At 54.0% G+C, this 15,312-nt stretch overlaps 1 long non-coding RNA gene across 3 annotated transcripts in view; it reads left to right on the top strand.

The window, feature by feature from the left end:
- Positions 1–7,815, top strand: part of LOC108177728 (uncharacterized) — a 32,560-nt gene extending 24,745 nt beyond the window's left edge. For all 3 annotated transcript variants that reach the window (XR_001794540.3, XR_001794539.3, XR_001794541.3), the window contains 2 exons: positions 2,783–3,022; positions 6,578–7,815. This is a non-coding gene — a long non-coding RNA (uncharacterized lncRNA). The remainder of the gene's footprint in view (positions 1–2,782; positions 3,023–6,577) is intronic.
- Positions 7,816–15,312: the final 7,497 nt, after the last annotated feature.

The raw sequence follows: 15,312 nt of genomic DNA, 5'->3' as shown, positions 1-15,312 counted from the left end.
TTTTCACTGTGGCCAAGGACACACAGATTTCTGAGGAAGCTCACTTATCAAGGGCAGCAGTGGGCTGCTGCATAGGTCCCGGAGCTGGCCACCCTCCCCCAGCCGCATCTACATGGAGCAGACTCAGGTGACCCTGGGCATTTGGCCCTTCCCCCTCTGCCCTCCAGGGCTCCCAGCCTGGTCCGGCCCAGCCCTACCCTTGGCCCTGTTTGCTCTGCCTGGCCTAGAAGAACCAATCAGCGGAGACTCCCTTCTAATTTGATTTGAGTTATGGAGGGGAGGGGACAGAGCAGGGTGGGGAAGGCTCACACAAACAGGTTAACCCTTTCTCTGCCAAGGAAGGCATGTTTCCCAGGCACTTTGGTTGGGTACAAGTTCCTTGCTCATTCGATGACTCCTTCCGTCAAGAAGCCCTTCCTTCCATGAGTGTCTTGACACTGTTCTACCCTGCACCTGCTCCCCACCCCTGGGGAGCCTGAAGTGGAGACCCACGCGCACTAACTTGGCTTGAAGACTGTGGGAAAGACCCACAGCCCTGGGGGATGCATGGATCCATGCTCCTAGTCAGAATGGTCGGCTGTTCATGCGTTCATTCACCCAGACAACACTCACTCACACCTGCTGGGCCCTGCAGGCCTGGGCCCTGGGGAGGCAGAAGCGACTGTGACCGATTTTTGAGACCCTCAGCACTGGCACACATATGCCCATACATGTGTTTGCATGGGCATGTGCATTAGGCAGCTTTTTACTATAACCTGATACCCAGGACAAGCTACGAATGATGGAAAGAGAGGTGTATGTAGCCTACAGTTTTAGAGGCTGAAAGTCCAAATGCATGATGCGGGCTCTGGCCAAGGCCCTACAGCAGACAGCAGAGTGTGTGCAGAGAAAAGATCACAGGGCAAGTCCGAATCAGAGAGAGGGTGGTGTCTGGCCTTCCCTAAGCACTTGAGGAATGGTGACTTGTAAATCAGCAAGGGTAGTTAGAGCACTAGGAGCTGCAGGTAGTCGGACCTTAGGACCAGAACCGTGGTGGCCCCTGCGATCCTGTTAGCACCAGGACTGTCACCTAGCCCTCCCTCACCCACCGGAGCAGGTGCTATGAGGGGCTAGCTGCTGAAATGCTCAAACATCATGATAAAGACGATATCCGCCCTGGGGTTGCCATCGTGGGACTCTGAACCAGCCCTCCCTAGCCTGTGCCCTGCCCCAAGGCCAGCAATGCCTCTTGGGCTACTTTCTCCAGAAATGACCTGGAGCTCTGCTTCCAGCCCAGGGACCCTGTGCCTTTAAAAGGCCCGTTCTTCTCATCTTGGTTCTGTAGGCTCTATCCATTACCCCTGAATGGAAATTGCAGCTTAATTTTTCTTGCTTGAAGCCATTAACACTCTGGGCCCTGACAGGAAACACAGCTCAGCTCTAATTAGCCACAGCAAGCCCCCTGCAGGAGCTTCTAGCACAGCCCAGGGACTTCAAAGATAAAGGCTTCTCCATTCTCGCTAATCACAGCTATTAATGAGCCAATTAAGGGCATCTTGGGGCCAAGCAGGCGGCTCTCTTAGTACCTTGAGCAGACAGCTCTGTCGTGCTGTGGCGAAGCTGCTCCCCCTACAGGGATGGAATCGATTGTTCGGGATGTGGAGCCCCAGCTCCAAGGCTTGCCTGCGGGGGGTCCTGGGACCGAACACATGTTCTCCCTGAGACACTTTCCCCAGCCACGGACAAGAACACTACTCCTCGGGAGAGGCACACATTAGCATAGAAATACACGTTGGTGGTTCTCAAACTCCAGTGTGCTTCCGAGTCAGCAGTTAAGACTCCGCTAGCATTGCTGTTGGAGTACCTGGTTCCAATCCCGGCTGCTCTGCATTCAATCCAGCCTCTTGCGAATGCACACCCTAGAAGCAGCAAATGATGGCTCAAGTCCTTGGGTCCCTGCCGTCCACGGGGGAGGCCCCGACTGAGTTCCCAGCTCCTGTCTTTGGCTTGGCCCTGCCTTGGCCCTGCGGGCATTTGGGGAGTGAACCAGTAGATGGAAGACCTCTGGACGTTCAGTCTGTCTCTCTGCCTTTCAAGTCAAGTGAAAAGAAAGAGTATATGTATGAAGGAGGAATCACCCCAAGGCTGTGTTAGAGTCTCGACTGGCTTCCATGCTGAGTTTTGGATTCGGCTGCTGGGGAGGGCTGATGGGCAAGAATTGGCATTTCTAACTGGTTCCCAAGTGCTGATGCTGCTAGCCAGGGGACCACACTTTGAGCAGCCATGCTGCAGACCGCCCAAGGTATTATACGATCCGGAGCTGTTTTGAGAACTGTGATTGGACTCCCATCCGTGAATGCCGCCCACTCCTCTCCTTCACCTCTGCCTCTGCCCCGGTTCTAGGAGCTTCCTCTGGGCTGCACGGTGTGGCTCCTCCAGGTGTGCTCACTCCTGGCACAACCACATCCTTGCCTGATCTCAGTGCCAAGATCCCAAGTCCTGGCATCGGCAAGGTTTGGTCTCCAGAGTCCTTTTTGAGGAAGGGCAGTGGTTGGGGGCTTCCTGATTCCTGAGAAAGCGAGAGCATGGAGTCTTTGGAAGTCTTCCTGACCCCTGAGCTGCACGGTGGCACTTGGGAAAATGGAGATGTGCAGAATGGACAGCATTTCCGGGCAGTGAGCCCAAGTGGAAGGAGGCGCGGTAGTGGGATAACGTGTGTGGCTTACAGGGTGGTTCCCCCTCCCCTGAAGTCCTAAATGAAGTCTAACTCAACCCTCACCCTGCATTCTGCCTGTTTCCTTAGGTGATGAGGACACGCACTCAGCCCAACCACTGCCTCCTGTTTGCACCTGCAGATAGTGTGACCCCCAGTTACACGGCACTGTGGCTGCGAAGAAGAGCTTTGGTGGTCAGAGATGATGTCATGTGTTCATGGTGCACACGCTCGCGGTGCTGGGTTTCACCTGGGGCTGTGGAGTCCTTGCCCCGACCCCTCCTCGTGCTCACCCACTCCTGGTCTTTCCTTGCTCTGCTCCACCACCTTGTAAGTCCTTTGTGCAGCTCCCTCTTGCTCATGTCTAATTCCGCCTTCATGCCCTGCTTGAAGTTTCTCGGGGAGCTTGTTCCCGAATCCTGCCACTTTGGCCATCTTTCACAGATGGCCTTTCTCAAAGCACACGCTCGGGACCTTGGGGGTCATGGAAACTAGCCTGTGACCGAGGTGTGCCTCCGGGGGTGCTGGGCTAAGTCAGGTGAGTTAGGTGAGACACCTGGCTCTGCAGGACTTCTCAGAGCCTTGAATATCCTGCGATGGAGAGGGGTGTGTGACAAGCAGCATCTCCCAAACTTACTTCCCTGTCGGGTTCAGAACGTAACCTTCTCCCTCACGGGGGACCTTGGATGATACAGAGGTGCTGCGGCCGGCCAGAAAGGTGACTTTTAGAAAAGCCTACAGCGGGGACTGGCGCTGTGGCTCAGCAGTTTAAGCCACCATTGCGACATCCTCATTCCATATCAGAGTTCCAGCTGCAGTCTTGGCTGCTCTGCTTCTGATCCAGCTTCCTGCTAATGCACCTGGAAAGGGAGATGATGGAAAGCCCAAGCATCTGGGCCCCTACCACCCACATGGGAGACCAGGATGGGTACCTGGTTCCTGGCTTTGACCTGGCTTTTGGGATCATTTGGGGAGTGAACCAGTGGATGGAAGATCTCTCCCTCTCTCTCTCTTTCTGTGTGTGTGTGTGAGTGCGCGTGTCACTCTGCCTGTCAAATAAGTAAATAAATAAATCATTTGGGTTCCTATTCCTGAACGTTCACCTCTTGGAGCCTGTCCCTTCACCTGTGACATGGCCCTTGCCTTGGAGGGCTGCTGCAAGGTTTGAGATGAACCTGACAGATCCTTAGCCCAAGATGAGGTATACAGGAGGGGCTCAATAAATGTATACTCCCCCACACACACACCTTTTGCCTTTCCTGGTGGGAACATACAATCTGAATAAAAGAAAAACTGTACAGAACAAGGTGGGGGTTGTAAGTACTTGGCAGGAGGGTGGAGCCACACTTGAGCACCCAGAGTTGGGGGAGTGGGAGCTCCTTAGGGACCAGTGTCATCCTAGCAGGCTTCCTAGGGAGGTGTCTGCTGGGCCAGATGCTAAAGCTCAGTTCTCCAGCAAAGACCTGCAAGGGGCAGGGTTAAGCTAGCTTTCTGTCTTCCCTTTAAATCCTGATTTACTTATTGCATTTACGAGAGAGAGAAAGAGATCGTCCACTGAGCAGTTCACTCTCCGAATGCCTGCAGCAGTCAAGCCTGGATCTGGCTGAAGCCAGGAGCCTAGAACCCAATGAGGCCTGCTGCCTGGGGGACAGGGACCTAATTACTTGAGCCATCCCCTGCTGCCTCCCAGGGTGTGCAATAGCAGGAAGCCGAAATTGGGAGCAGAGCTGGGATCTGAACCAGGCACTGCACTGTGGGATGCAGGTGTCCGGGACAGTGTCTTGACGTTGGTGCCAAATGGCTGCCCCCCGTGGAAGGGCGGCTTGGAGAGCTGCACCCCTCTGTGAGCCAGACACAGCAAGGCTCCTCTCTGCATTCACCTTTTCCACGCCGGAGGCCATTCCTCCCCCAAATCCAGCCGACGCAGCACTTGCCTTCCCTTCCTGCGGCCTGAACTTGGCTGATGTCTCAGATTCCCGCCGTGTGAGCAGCAGAGCAGGGCCTCCTGCTTGTGGAAATTCACTGGCCCGCTGCTCAGGCTGCTCGGAAGCCCTGGGCCAACAGGCCAGCAGGAGCCAACCAATCTGGGGTGCTGGCCTGGGCCCCACCTACCCAGCCCTGGCCCCAGGAGTGAGAGAGGAGGTAGAGCTGCCGAGTTTCTCCCTCGTCCACCCCCGCCCCTCCCGCCCCAACTAGTTCAGGAAGCTCTGCTTTGCACGAGGCACATTTTGTCCTTAGCTCATCTAGTCTGCATAACATCCCTCCAAATAGCATTATGTTTCCCATTTTACTGATGATAAGTCAAAGACTCCGGGAGCCAACTTGCAGTCAAGCTTGTCCAGAGTCCAAGCTTTCTCCACTGATGACCTGGGGCCATTTATTTCCCCGTGGGCTTTCCTTACTCACCTGGCCTGTCACCTCCTCCAGAAAGCCTTCCTGCTCTGTACCTGGGGCCATCTGCCTCTCCTCAGTGTCTTTGGCGGAAGCCGCGTTGCTCCACTCCCTCAGTCTGGACTTCTGGAAGGGTGTCTTATTACTCTCTCCCCAGTGCCCAGCACAGCCTGCGTATTAATCCCCATTGAGAGAAGGCGGAAGTATAATTTTTTAAGACTTCTTTTATTTATTTGAAAGGCAGAGTTACAGAGAGAGAAATCTTCCACCCGCTGGTTCACTCCCCAAATGAGTGCAACAGCAAGGGCTGGGGAGCTCCAGAGCCAGGAGCCAGGAGCTTTCTCCAGGTCTCCCATGTGGGTGCAGGGACCCAAGGACTTGGGCCATCTTCCACTGCTTTCCCAGGCGCATAGCAGGGAGCAGGACCATAAGTGGAGCAGCTAGGACTCAAATCAGCACCCATATGGGACATGTGCAAGTGGCGGCTTGACTCATTGCACCACGGTGCCAGCCCCACGAAGTGGAAGGTTTGAGACCACACGGACATGGTAGGTGCTCTGCCTCGCCAGTCATTCCTAAGTCCCCGGTGTCCTCTAAGCCCGCCCCTTCTACCGCACAGGCGTGTTTTCTGGCACAGGACTGGGCTCCCAGCTCACCCAGCTGTGAGCCGTGACTCAGCTTGCTTCCTGGATTTCATCAGGGCCCCGAATACTCAGGAGCTGACCTCTGGTCTGGATACACTCAGGAGGGGCCCTGGAAGATCTCAGCTCCAATTCTCTGTCCCGGAACAAGCTGTGGTCCAGCATAGCTGCGTCAGAGCCGGAGCTTGCCTTGGCGCCCGCTATGGCTGCTACAATAATTAGTGAAGGCGCCAGCGAAGTTATGAAAACTAGGTGATAGGTGAATGGCGGTTCCTGCAACTTTCTTGGATTTCAAAGCCTGTGGATTGGGGATTCAGGCTTTGGAAGTGCTTTCCAGATCACGCAGGGCACCGCAAGACCCTAGCAGGTTTCTGCTTCTCCCTTCAGTGGATCCAGAGGGGGCCTCGGCTGGTGGGACCGGGACTGCTAGGACAGCAGGCTCCATGCAGACACAGTGGCTTTGGTCCCCTGCATGAAGAGTGGACGTGCAAAGTAAGCAGGTCAGACAGCCCAGGGCCCAGAGCACCTCTGGTGCCTAAGTCCATTTTTTTCCTCTCCAGAAAGGGAAACTGAGGCCCAGAGCAAGATGTTTGCCTAGGGCCAAACATCTGGGAGCCTGAGCCATGGCTGGAGTGAACATCTGAGCATCCGTCTAAGAGCCCGGAAAAGCCTGAGCGATCCATGTCCATGAGGGATTCTGCCCAAATACTGCTCCCTGTATTAGCTGGGAAAAATGCCACAGTTGCACGGATTGGGATTATCCTATGGGTGAATAAGGCTGAGTATGGGTTGGTGAGGCGTGTAGGACAGTGTAGGCTGGCCTGGGACCCATGATCTCACCCTTCTCTTCCAGGTCTGCTCACCTGGTTCTGTCTGCCAGGTATCTGGATGTCCAAAGAACTTGTAGGCAGAATACATTCCAGAAAAGAACTCAACCAGGAAACCCAGTTGCCTGTGGCACAGGAAGAGGAGAGTCTGTTGGCAAACATCTGGAAGCTTCTACAGAAGTCCCATGAGGTACCTGTGGAAGCATCTTCACACCTCAGTAGTAGAGCGCCCACGAGCAGTTGTCCTGTAAACATGCGCTGAGCACTGTGCACAGGCTAGCAACATCAGTGGCTCCCTATCGCCATAAGAAATAGACGCCAAGCTCTTCCCATGGTGCCCCTATGTACTTATCTGTCTTAGCTCTCACGCGTCATCCCCAACCTCACAGCTGTCATGCCCGCCCAAAGCGCCCTCCACTTCCACGCCTCTGAATCTTTATGTCTGGATTTTCTCTTCTCTTCCGTGTTTGGAGGAGGACTCCTTATCCTTCCCCACAACCCAGGACCCAGGGAAGTGCTGTTTTCTCTGCTACGTCTCTCCCAACCCCCAGCATGTGCTTTCTCCAAAACGTACCCCAGATCCGACTCTTCCACATCCTCATTGCTACTTCCCGGGCTCACGCCATTGTCCTTCTCTGGCCTGCTCTGTGGGAGCTGGCTCCTATGGGGTTGGTCTCTGTTCTTCTAGCCTTTTCCCTCCCAAGCCATTTCCTATGTAGCAGCCTGGCTGATGATTTTGGACGTCATGAATCAGATGCTATCAGTTCCAGTGAGTACCCTCAAGTGGCTTCCCGGTACATCACGTCCCCTGCCAGTCTCCGGGTTGTCACCTCATCCGCGCTCTCCTTGTTCCCTGTGTCCCAGCTCCGACCACCACCTTCTCGTTCCTTTAACAAAACAGCCTTTCCCAGGGCCTTTCGCCTTCATGGGTGCCTGGGAGGCTTTTCTGCTAGGTCCTCTCCAGGCTGTCTCTTTTCATAATTTAGGAACTGGCTCCAGTATCACTTCTGGGAGAGGTCCTCCCTGGCCCTTCCACACAGTGGCCTCTGTTCTATCCCGCCTGATTATTTTTACAGCAATCATCCCCAGAGCAAGTGCTGTTATGTATTTGTTTCTACGTTTATTTTCAATGTCTCTGGCTACAACGTGAGCTCAATGGTGGCAGAGATATTGCCTGTGTTTATTGCTGTATCCCCAGTGCCCAGAACAGTCCTGGTGCTGACTGGGTCCTTGGTAAATAAATATCTATGAATGGCTGCTTTAATCAGGATGCCAGTATACGACGTTTGTGCAAGAAGGAGATCTTTGTGGGATTTCTGGATGATCTGTGAAAAGGTAGGTAGGTAGGATTTGTAGATTTTTGTGTAGGTGGAGAGACTCAGAGCAGGTATCCGGGGAAACGGGTCTGGCCAGGAGCAGCGTTCAATGGTTGGAAAGAGAGAAGAGCACAGGGGAGGGACTGGCCTCAGCAGGGAGGCTGCTTTTGGAATGGGGACGGAGCTAAGGTTTGCTCTGTGCCTGGGCCAGAGGCTGGGGCTGGGCAACTGGGAGGCCGGGCAAGGCCAGACTCTGGGGCCCCTGGAAGGCCAGGCTGGAGAGCTGCTCCCTTCCCCCTGCCTGTGTCCCGTTGCCACACGCATTCCCTGCAGCCCTCCTCTGCACACACAGGGCATCATTCCAATGGAACAGGTAGACAGGGCCACAGGAACTTAGGGAGTCACAGAAACTCCTCATCAGAAATGGCAACGGTGCTCACCCCTGCTGGCTTTCAGAGAAGCTGGGGCAGAATTTGGATGGCTGAGTGTTCCCATCCAGCAAGCCGTAGAATCTTTGCCTTCAAATGTGCTTAAGGGGAGTCCAGCCACGAATCTGTGAGTCGCACACTCTGCTCTCCGGGCTCACAGAGGCCGTCCAGTCTGCCCTCCTATGCCCTGGAGCCCCCAGTCAGTCCCTCCTTGCACAGCTCCAGTCAGAGTCTTCCGTTCCCTCCTGCTTAGGTGGATCCAGTCTGCCTCCCTGCATTTCCTCCTGATTCTGGGGCTGCCCACCTGCTCCCCTGTCCCAGCGCACAGAGCAATGGCTGTCACAGTCCCCAGGGGCTTGTGCCCGCCCCCGGGCCCTCTCCCCTTCTCCTCTTGGGAATCTCAGGCTCCTGTCCACCCCAAGCACCTCCTGGGGGCTTGCCCTGGTTGTCTCCACTCTGCTCCCATGGCTTCGGCGAATGTCTCCCCAGGAGGGTGCTGGGGCCCTCCTAGTGCACTGCACCCTCTTCCTTCCAATCCTACTTCAAGACCACAGAACACATTGCCGCTGGGAAGACAGTATGGAGCCCACTCCAAAAAGTAGAAGTCGGTCCAGCAACGCCACTGTCCCAGCCACACTCCAAAGAACTCCAAACAGCGACTGGAACAGCAGTGTAGTAGTGCTCTGTGCAGCATCCATTGCAGAAGCCAAAAGCAGCAGCTCCTGGGGCCATGAGTGGGTGAATGGATAAACAAAATGCGCCGTACGCCTGCAGTGGAATATGCTCCAGACTTAAAAGGAAGAGCAGAATTCTGCTGCCTGCTGCACTGTGGATGAGCTTAGAAAACACAGTGAAGGAAGGAAATCAGGTGCGAAAGGACACGTATCATGAGTCCGCTCACAGGAGACACCTGCAATAGGCACATGAATGGAGACAGAAAGGAGAATAGTGGTCAGTAGGGGCGGGCTGGCAGAGCAGCTGGGTGAACAGGGAGCTGTGTTTGATGAAGAGCTTCTGTCTGGAGTGATGAAAACCTTCCGGAGATGGAGAGTGCCGATGGCTGCGCAGTGTGCTCAGTAGACTTATTGTCACTGATGCATTTAAAAATAGTTAAAATGATAAATTTAGAAAATTATTTTATTTGAAAGAGAGATGGAGAGAGAGAGATATATCTTCCACCCACTGGTTCACTCTCCGCTGGTTCACTCTCAACAGCATGGCTGGGCCAGGATGAATCCAAGAGCCTGAAACTTAATCCAGGTCTCCCATGTGGGTGTCAGGGACCCAAGTATTTGTGCCATCACCTACTGCGGCCGGGTTGCCCCTTAGCAGGAAGTGGGAGCGCCAGGTGTCACAACAGGCACTCTGATAGGGGATCAGGGGATCCCAACCAACGTGTTAACCGCTGTGTCAAATGCTTGCTCCACCAAATGAAAAATTTTGTTACATGTATTTTATGACACTTAAAACTGGTAAATTTTATATTATGTACAATGACCTCAATAAAAATGAAAAATTTAATAAATAAGAACGCATACCTACCCTCCATCCCTTGCTAAATTTCACTCATGCATCAGACATTCATGAGGTGTCTACTACGTGCAGGGACTCTTGCCCACGGTGGGCCACGGCAACTGGCGGCAGACACTGCTGTTGTTCCTGATAACACTAAGAGTCAGACGCTGGGTTCAGTGGTTCACATGGGTCCCTTTGCTGGACCCATGCAGCCTTCTCAAGTAACTGTTGTTGTGCCAATCTGACAAATGGAACTGTGGCCAAGTAGCGGGCTCAAGATTACACAGAGTTCAAATGCGAATATCTGATTCCAGAGGCTGTGTTCTTAACCTCTGTCCCTGACCACTTCTTAAAAGAAATCCAGGAAATGCTGAAGGCCAAGAGAGCACACACACACACATACACACACACTCACACACACAAACACACACACACTCACATACACACAGTCACCAAAAAATTCATGAAAGAAGCATATTATAAACAAATTATGCAGGGATTTCAAATTTTTTTGCACCCAAATAAACTTATCTTTTAGTTCTGTTTTTCCATAAACTTTTTGAAGTGCCGTGTACATTCATCCTCACACACACACCCTGGGGGAGGTTTGCTTGGTAAAACGAGAGTGAAGGCTGCTTCTAGGAGAAGAAGCTATGAGCTGCTTCTCTCTCTGGTCCGCTGTTCCGCTTTCATCAATGGGGGATGACTGCTGACTGCCCATCCCTGTGTCCTGAGGATGGCGGCACTTCCACTGGGCTCTGCAGGGCAGGGAGAAGAGAAGGAGAGGAACTCGCTCTGCATTGCCTGGAAGCCTTGCCACACCTCCAGGAGGGCTCTGGGGAGCCCGGGCCAGCTTCCTTATTGACGGCCCTTATAACATCATGCACTGAGCGTGCCCATGTGCCTCCTGACCAGATGGGCACTGCTGGTGGGCAGAGCCCATGTCTGTGCCTCTCTGTGCCCCGTGCCTAGCCTGGGCCCTGGTGCTGAGTGGCTGCTTCACGGTTGCTCGCGGAAGAGACGAACGAGAGGCGGCGTGTTCTAGAAACCCTATGAAGGAGCTCGGCCTTGAGGAGCTCTTGTTCAATTCCTCTTTCCCGCAATTGGCATGAGTCCCCTGCTAGCTCAGTTTCCATTCTCAATGGTGGGAGGAATTCGGGAAACTTCTCCCGAGATGCCAAGTCCGACCGTCTAGACATATGACCCATGGGCTGCCCTTGGCTTGATCTCGTGCAGGAGTGGTGGGGGCTACGGCAGCAGCTGGGGCGTGCGGCCTCTTGGGCTGGCAAGGCCCCCATTCTGGGCTTTGGAGCCCTCTTCCCGGAAAATAGCGGCCCTGACTAAGTGGCTTAGGCACACACCTGGCTGGCAGCCGCCAGTGCAGGGGAGGACGGGTGGCTGCTGCGATGCCTAACCCAGGGTGGAGGGGTGGGGGAACGAGGGGTACAATTCCCATGGAGTGCCAAGTACATGGTGTTCCCTCAAGCTGGGCATGGCTTCCACCTGGGGCAGAGCTGCGACTGTTGGGGACAACAGGCATGTCGTGGGGGCCATCTCCCAGCTCCAGTGCATGCCAGGGCCAATTCTCTGCTCTGTGGCCTGGATTCCCCAATGTCTACACAGCCTGTGACCTGCACTTCACTTCTCTGGCCTCCAGCTGAACAATGCAGAGTAGATGAAGGGAGGGCAGCTCTGGGTCCAAACCGAACCGAGCCACTGCTTAGCTGTGTGGCCCTGGAAAAGTTATTTCATTTCTTGGAGTTTCAACCTTCTCATTTGTAAACTGGGGATAGTGGAACCTACCTTCAGAGTCCCTAGAAAATTAAATGAGATGATATTTATTGTTCATGGCTGGCACATAGTAAGTTTTATTTTTTTTTTTTTAAAAGAGTGCAGATTAATATGACTGCGAAGTGTCAGTCCTAGAACTTGAAAGGTTACTAAAACATGAAAATTGTGGGATAAATGAATAATGGGAACTTGGTTCTGCGTCCTCACCTCACCCCAAACGTCTGGTGTTTGGGAAGTCTCGTGCAGAGCTGACCTTCACTTTCCCGTTGATACAGGCAAAGACCGGAAGTTCTCTCCTAGTGTGAACTTGTGAGGACTTAAAAGGTTGCGACAACTGTGCTCAGTTGGCTCCAGTCTTGGCCAAGACCATCCCTGGCTCCCCTCTGAGTCATGGACCCACAGTTTAGAGGGTCTGGACCTGATGTGCTACGAACCAGGCCCCTGGAAATGACTGGAGCAGGGGCTGTCGGCATGGACCCCTGGTGGGAAACAGAGGGGCTGCTTACCCAGCCTGGCCATCGAGGGGCTGGGCTGAGCGCTCCATTCAGCCTGGTGTAGCCACGGAGGAGAACTGGGCGAAAAGGGCGGTGGGAAGCTGGTGCTGGAGGTGCCTTAGTCCTGGGGGATTTGGGGGCCCTGGAAGAAGACTCCGAGAAGGGATTTGCTTCTGCTCCCAGTTCTTACAGACTGCTTCTGCAGGGAGGGAGGTTTTAAATAGCAAAGGTGACTTGGCTTAATTTGGTCAAGTTCACAGCTGGACACATTCCTCTTTTGGTTCCCAGGCTTCAGAAATAGTCTGGTGGCGCAGGAGGGGAGGGAGGGGCGGCTGCGGAGAATTGGAGGTGCCTGGGAGAAACGAGATGGGGTGGCCTCAGGTGTCCCCTGTGGTGCCAAAGCCGTGTGGTGGAAGCCGCCTTGAACATCAGGCAGCATTTATGGCTTAGCAGGTCTGGAGTTGTCCTACTAGCTGGAGAGACTGACTCCCTTGGAGAATCACAGGATTGGTTCAAGGTCACGCTGGAGCAGACTCAAGGCTAAGACCTAGGTCTCCTAACCCTAAAACTGTCTGACCTCTGCTATAGCCACAGCCACCTACACCGGTGCTGACGTCTGTATGGTGCTCACTCACCCAGCCCTGGCTGTGTGCAGGTCACAGAGAAGTACAGGGAGGCGTGGGCTGGGCCAGAGATGGGCCGGGTACCACCCTTGACTGGCAGGAACTTTAAGGACCTGAGAACAGCTGGTTTAAGAGGGAGGGTCTGGAGGAGGGGAAGGGGCAGGCTGGGAGGTGCAGGGCTGATCTTATTTGCTGTTTTTCATTGATCTTAGCCCAAGGGAGGGATTAAGGTTCCCCCATCAGCTCGGCGGCAGCCCTGACTGGCCTTCTGGTTTGGTCCTGCTCTCCCAGCAGTCAGTGGAACCTCCCGTCGAGTCTCCAGCCTCGAATATGCCCCCACCTTTGAGTCTCCAATGGGGCCTCATCGAGTGGTCCTCCGGCTTGTGCTAGCCCAGCTCCTGCCTTGACCGAGCCCCATCATCGCTCTTACCCAGTGGGTTCCCCAGACTTCCTGTCAGCAAGTCACTCCTCTCTCATGCCTCCTGCTCGCTGCTGCTAGCGTGGCCTTTCTGAGTAAACCTCTCTTTAGGAACTGAGTTTTATAGAAGCCTTGCATTGCTTCCAATTCTCTTCACGATTGCTCTGGGACAGGTGCAGACTGGGAGGTTCTGTGCGGCCCCAGAGGTCAGACTTAGGGCCAGTGGAGGAGCCCAGGGAGCAGGCTTTGGCTCCAAGGAGGGCAGCCCAATCTCCCAGCCAGAGGTCCAGCGTGGTAACAGGCTGCTCAGGAGCAAGGAAGGAGGTGGCATCCCTTCTCCCATCTTGAGACCCCTTTGCTTGCTTGGGCTTGGTGGAGGGTGTTTAAGCACCAAACACAGGCATCAGATTCCAAGCCAGAACTTAAGGTTGTACGGATTGCCTGGCACCATCTCCATCTCCATGTCTGTACCCCTTCTTGGGTAGGGAACAATTTGAGGGCTTCTGTGATTGCAAATGAGTACGTGAGTCTGACTTCTCTCCAGAGCGCAGCACTTGCCAGGTTCAGTAAGCACTTGCTGTGTGGATGAACCACTTGTGAATGTCTATACTCCAGAACTCTTCCCAGACTGGGCCCAGCCTCTCCAGCTGAGCATGGGTGGAGTCTTGGGTATGAAGAAAAGGCTCCCCTGTGGCTGCTGGTCTCTGAGAACTGCCTGACTTCAAAGGACTTGCAGATAAGGAGGGCTTTTGGGGCAGTAGGCTAAGCAAGATCCTGCCTGCCCGCTCCCCATCTTCCCTTCCACACTTCACCAAATGTGCACATGAAAATCTAGCTTCCTTATCTGCCTGGGCTCAGATCTGGCTCCCTGGGGCTTGCAGGATTGAGAGAGGGAATGGACGCTCCATCCAGATGTCCTTAAAGCCCCCAACTGTGGGCCACAGGACATTGTTCCTTCCGAGGCACCAGCCCCGACTTCCACCTGCATGGGCGGTGTGAGGCTCTGCTTGGATGGGCATCGGAAGAAGTTGCCTGGAAACAGGGAAGACAGAGAATCCAGGGAGGATCCTGGCTGGAAGGATTCCTGGAGAAGAAAGAATGCGAGAGGACAAAGAAGGGAGAGGGTCCCTCCCCGGAGGGGAATTCAGCATACTGGTCACAGAGGCCTTAATTCCCACTGGCGAGCTGACGGTGATGGGCCGAGGGAAGGGCGGATGACTCTAGCAGACGGGTGTGTGTCCAAGGACTTTCTGGATGCTTCCCTGGATTCTGTGCAATCTCAGCCCCGGTTCTGCGTCCTAGGAGCTTACAGTAAACAGATGGTGACATCACAGCTGTCATTCAACTTGGGAACGGGCTCTGAAAGATGGAGAGGGTGTGGCTGCAGGTGGAAGACGAGATCGAGCTGAATTCTTGAGGGTTCAGAGTCACTTTGCTGGGGTTTGGGATGCTCTGAACATTTCATGGACGGCTTTGAAATGAGACTAAGATGACCAAATATCGTGGTTAGCGTAAAATTTGTGCCTTCTGAAATTGGATTGCAGAATGGTTAAGCTATAGTGGGCACCAAGATTCATGAAAAGCTTATGGAAAATTAGAAATTGAGGAAACGATGTCTCTTGATGTGGCCTGTCTGTGTGCATGAGAAACTCGAAGGGGAAGTGTATTCTCACAGGCCTGCGCAGCCTGCAGCCCTCCGCTCCACCAGCTGAGCTGTCGGATGGAGCACGGGAAGTGTATTCTCTGGGCAGTGTTTGATTTAATACAATCCATGTGAGGATTGCTATACACACTTTTCATAAAAGAACACTCAGGTTCAAGGAGGTTAAAGAATTCCTTCAGGGTCACACAGCTAAAGTGGCAGAGCTGGGATTTGGTGCCAGAGCTCTTTGAAAACCAGCTGACCTCTATTATATCACACAGATCTCAAGATCCACCTCAGCAGGAAGACCCCTAGGTACAACGCCTGGAATTCCCGGGCCCCCAGAAACAGACCTGGACAACCTGGATTCTGAGCTAAGACCCGGAGGCAGGAGAACCAGCGGGGAGCTTGGTGGAGAAGTAGTTGTGGTTCATCAAAGTGACGAGAGCCCCTGCTTAAGGGAGGAGAAAATGAAGCGATTGTTTAATAAGACACACGGGAGACCACCGGTTTAGACTGCCCTGCCCCGCACCC

Source organism: Oryctolagus cuniculus, chromosome 7, assembly GCF_964237555.1.
Source record: "Oryctolagus cuniculus chromosome 7, mOryCun1.1, whole genome shotgun sequence".
Lineage (NCBI taxonomy): Eukaryota > Metazoa > Chordata > Mammalia > Lagomorpha > Leporidae > Oryctolagus > Oryctolagus cuniculus.
The sequence above is the reverse complement of the archived record's forward strand: the minus strand, read 5'-3'. Positions and strand labels throughout refer to the sequence as shown.